Consider the following 4,967-nt stretch of genomic DNA (forward strand, 5'->3'; position numbering starts at 1 on the left):
GTTACCAGCTGACTTAGAGATTCCATATGCTTGGACTCCTAGATGTGAGTAGTTGTGTATTTTTTTTTTTATTTTCTTGTTGTGAACATGCTTATATTTTATCTCATAAACTTTTTTTTATATTGTGAAGGTAGGATTTCCAGTAAGTACCTTTGGGATTTGAGGGGGGCAGATAACTGAGTTTCTCAAGTGCCCCGTCTTCCTGCCTTATTCCATGATTGGAGGTACCTTCTGTCCGAACCGGTGTTACGTTCATCATTTATGTGGTGTTTTTTGCCTACGATTCCCAAAGGTATTCCTCTTCCCAAGAACCGAGCCTATTAACGTATTGTTGTTCTCAGGAAATGTCTTGAATTATTGGGCTATGAGCCAATTTTGCCAACAGGCATGTGGTTGAACAAACGATTGTATGCAAAAGAAGAAATGTCTCAACCATTCAGGGTTCCGTTGACGGGTGAGAATGCCTTAGAGCATTTGTGTCATCGTAAGGCTTCAGCTGGAAGTAGCTTAGGTGCTCAACAAGAAGCCGTACCTACGGTTCTGCCCCCGGTCCTTGCGGAAAATAAGAAGAAGAAGAAGTCTAATCTTGCTGAGTCAACCAACCCATTCAGCAATACAGTTTCATTATCCTTTCCCTCGTCCACTGGGGCTTATTCTGACATGGGTGTCATCTTAGGGAGTTAAGGAAGATTTTGTGGCCTGAGGAAAAATGTGAGATGGATTCGGTCGGAATGGAGGGATCGATAGACTCGGCTATTTCTCACTCATTTCAGGTATGATATGTTTTTGCATTTCTGTTTGCGCTTTCTGGTGTGGCTGTAAGTCATGGCTGACTTTACTAACTTGCTTTGGTTTTGTTTGTTTGTTTGTATGTATCATAGGGTCTTCAAGGACTGATGTATGCCAGGGATGGGCTAACAAGGATGCAATAGTCTTTGAAGAAAGTGATAGGCGAGCGCAATGATCTCCGCACCAAGTTGGAGGCATCTGAGGATGAAGTTAAATGCCTCAAAGAACAACCTAACTCAGTTGATGTTGACTACCTGAATGCCGAAGTTAAACACCTAACTCAGTTGATGTTGACTGCCTGAATGCGACCCTTACTAAACTTGAGGAAGTTAAGGCGAGGGTTTCCATGCTGGAAGATCGTTTGGAGGTCTCGTCTCTGGAAACTGAGATCTAGCTTCGTGGGCAGATGGCCATGGAGTATCGCGATGGGAAGGCTAAGGATTGGAACATATCCAAATTTATCTCGGATTATGAGGAGCTTGAGGAGATGAAGGCTGATGAGGCAGCTCAAGCTAATGGGCTGGCTTCCTCCCTTGGCCATCTGTCTACTGATGATTTTGTTGTTGATGAGTTATTACTATCTCTAATTGTTGTAGGAAGGGTTTGTTGGATGACTGAATACTCATATGTCTTAATGTTTATAAGATTTTTCATTTTAGAAGAATGGATGACTGATTGTGTTGCATTTCATTTGCATTTTACCTTGTCTGGATAACTTCCTGGATGGTTATTTAGTTGGTCTGAACATCTTTTTCTTTTGTTCAGGATGGTTGATTAACTTATGATTTACTTTATCCTTGTCCCTCAGTCTAAGTGTAATATGCTTTGTATGTTAGACTTAGACTTATATTTTCGGACTAGCTTGTACTCTTGACCATGTTGCTTTTAAAAAAATTGATATAATTGGGGCTACACTCCGTAGATCTGCCTACGTACCCTTCTCAGGGATCAAACCTGAATGTAGTTCTGACACTTCTTGCATGATAGTGTCAGTATGTAGCTTGGATGATGGTCTTGTAGGACCGCTGAACAAAGTAGACAAATGAAGACTAAATAAAGTTAAGGGTGATATTGTTTAAAGTGGATAGCGTTCCAGCTGTTGCTGATGTCTCGACCATCTTGAGCTTGTAGCTTGTATGCCCCATGCCTGACAACCTTATTGACTAGGTAGGGACCTTCCCACGTTGGGGCGAGCATACCTGCCCCTGCTTCCTTACTGTTTTGGAACACTCTTCGTAATACCCAGTCTCCAATTTGGAATGCTCGAGTGTGGATGTTTTTGTTGTAGTGTCTAGCGATACTCTGTTGGTAGGATAAAATTCTCAAGAGTGATTTTTCTCTTTTTTCATCAATGGTGTCGAGCTCATGGTTCATGTTCTCCCAATTTTTTTGTCAGTTGCCAATTCATATTTAGCTATTGGAACTTCACTTTTGGTAGGGATGACTGTTTCCATCCCGTAGGCTAGTGAGAACGGTGTCTCTCCTATTGAAGTTCCGGTTGTGGTTCGATAAGACCATAAAACTCTCGGTAGTTCATCTGCCCATATTTCCTTAGATTTCTCAAGGCACTTCTTAATAGTGTTCATGACTGTCTTATTTGATGACTCTGCTTGTCCGTTTGCTTGGGGATACCTTGGTGTCGAGAAGTGGAGCTTGATGTTCCAAAATTTGCAGAAGTTTTTGAAGTCAGAGCTAATGAATTGAGATCTGTTGTCTATTACAATCTCCTTAGGTACCCTAAATTGACATATCACATTCTTCCAAATGAAGTTCTTCACTTCTTTGTCTCTCACTTGACAGTAGGATTCTGCCTCGATCCACTACTGAAGTAGTCTATTCAACGAGCATGTAGACTTTCTCCCCCGGTGATGTTGGGAGCTTGCCAACTATGTCCATTCCCCATTTCATAAAAGCCCATGGGGAAGTGATTGCCACCAAGCGTTCTAGAGGCTGATGAGACACTTGAGCAAACCTCTAGCACTTATCACATCATCTTGCGTGGTTAGTGGAATCAACTCTCACGGTCGGCCAGTAGTACCCTTATGTTAGGGCTCGGTGTGCCAAGCTTCGCCCTCTGGAATGGTTTCCGAACTCCCCTTTGTGTAACTCAGCCAGTATGTATTTTTCTTCTGCAAGGTTAACCAATCATAAATAAGGACCAAAAAATGACCGTTTATAGATGTGGACGCCAAAATTCAACTTGAACGAGGCCCCCAAGGGCTATCTCCTTGCATGCATAGACGCATGCATCCATACGCGAGTCTCCAAGGGCTGTCTCCCTGCATGCATTGACACATGCACACATACGCGAGTCTCCAAGGGCTGTCTCCCCGCATGCATAGACACATGCATCCATACGCGAGTCTCCAATGGCTATCTCCCTACATGCATAGACACATGCATCCACACACGAGTCTCCAAGGGTTGTCTCCCCGCATGCATAAACACATGAATCCATACGTGAGTCTCCAAAGGTTGTCTCCCCGCATGCATAGACACATGCATCCATACGCGAGTCTCCAAGGGTTGTATCCCCGCATGCATAGACACATGCATCCATACGCGAGTCTCCAAGAGCTGTCTCCCCGCATGCATCCATACGCGAGTCTCCAAGGGTTGTCTCCCCGCATGCATAGACACATGCACCCATCGTGAGTCTCCAAGGGCTGTCTCCCCGCATGCATAGACACATGTGTCTTGCTGTGCGAGACACATGCACCACGAGGGTGTCTTGGAACCTATGGAGTTTTAGCTCCTGAATGGGTGTATGAGGAACAATAAGAGAGGCCCAAAAGAATACAGAATAGCTTGGAAGCAAATACATGTCTCGGAGGAGTGAGAATAACCATTTGGTACAAGGTACCGGTACGTATACGGGTCAAGGATGTACGACCATGAGGAGGACATAGATGTGATCCTGACATCCATATTAGGTAATTGGTGGTGGAACAAACTAGTATGAAGAGTGGAGGCACTACCTGAACATCTCTGACCATGCAACATGGCAGACACCACAACCTTCTGCAACCACTACAACCTGCGCTACTACTCTGACAGTGTACATGTGTACCATCGTGTCCCTCGGGACCACAATGTACTAAGAGCCATTAGAGCTCTCCAATAAATAGGGACTCACATCATCATTGAGGGGGGTTGGAAAATTCTTTGTACGCACAGACAATTAAGGAATATACAATTTTTACTCCATTGTAGTTCTGCATATTTACTCCTTCAAGTTCTCTCCATCTTCTTCTAAGATATCTTTTCCAATATAGTTTGAGTTTTCTAACCTGATATCGTTGACGAATTCTCACCATCAACATTTTGGCGCCATTTGAGGAAAGAAAAAGCATCAAGCCAACGTTCTCTCATCACTTCCAACAAAGAAAAATGCCAAGGCATTCAAATCTCTTATGACCACTACAAGATGTAGAGGTTCACCTGGACGGAGAACAACTGAGGGCCTCCAGAAAAGACCCTGCTTCACCTGAGCAATGAGACATGCCAGAAGAATGTCCTCCCCCAAGGGAGGAGAAGGAAGCATCATCCCCGGCTGTCTGGCGCAACGGAGGTCGTCCAGAGTCGCCAGCGCACCCAGGTCCTAAGCTCTCGGTGGCACCATGCTTTGGCTACCGGGACCCGGGTCCCTCGACGTGCAGGCCAGGCAAGAGTCCCTGAGTACACTCAGTGAGTCCCAGCTCAAGGACTCGCCTCTATGAGGACGAGATTCGCGAGTTACACAAAAAGAATCGAAGAATGGAAACCACACTAGAGAACATGCAGGAAGTTTTAAATGGGCTTCTGCAAGGAAAGTCGAGCATACCCCTTTCAAAGCATAAGGAGAAAGAATGTGAAAGAGGGGAAACCACTATCCCCGTAGACGATGGTAGAACCCGACTTTCTACCAGCAACATCCCCCGAACAAAGTACTATGAGGGACCTAGGCCGACGAAATACCCCAGGAGCAAGGGGGGAGGGACGACGCTGGTTGTAAGAACGATGCCGAGGTCACCTCTAAAGAGGTGCCACCTTACCTAAGAGAAAAACTCAATAGGAGGAGGTCAAAAGTAAGGATGACACCTCCTATGGCCCCTCCGAAGGGTAGAGAGAAGAGAAAGGCCAAACCTACTGACCTGGGGGACTCCTTGCATAAGAGGCGGTAGGAGCTAGATACCAAG

The sequence above is a fragment of the Humulus lupulus genome, chromosome 2 (genome assembly GCF_963169125.1).
Source record: "Humulus lupulus chromosome 2, drHumLupu1.1, whole genome shotgun sequence".
Classification (NCBI taxonomy): Eukaryota; Viridiplantae; Streptophyta; class Magnoliopsida; order Rosales; family Cannabaceae; genus Humulus; species Humulus lupulus.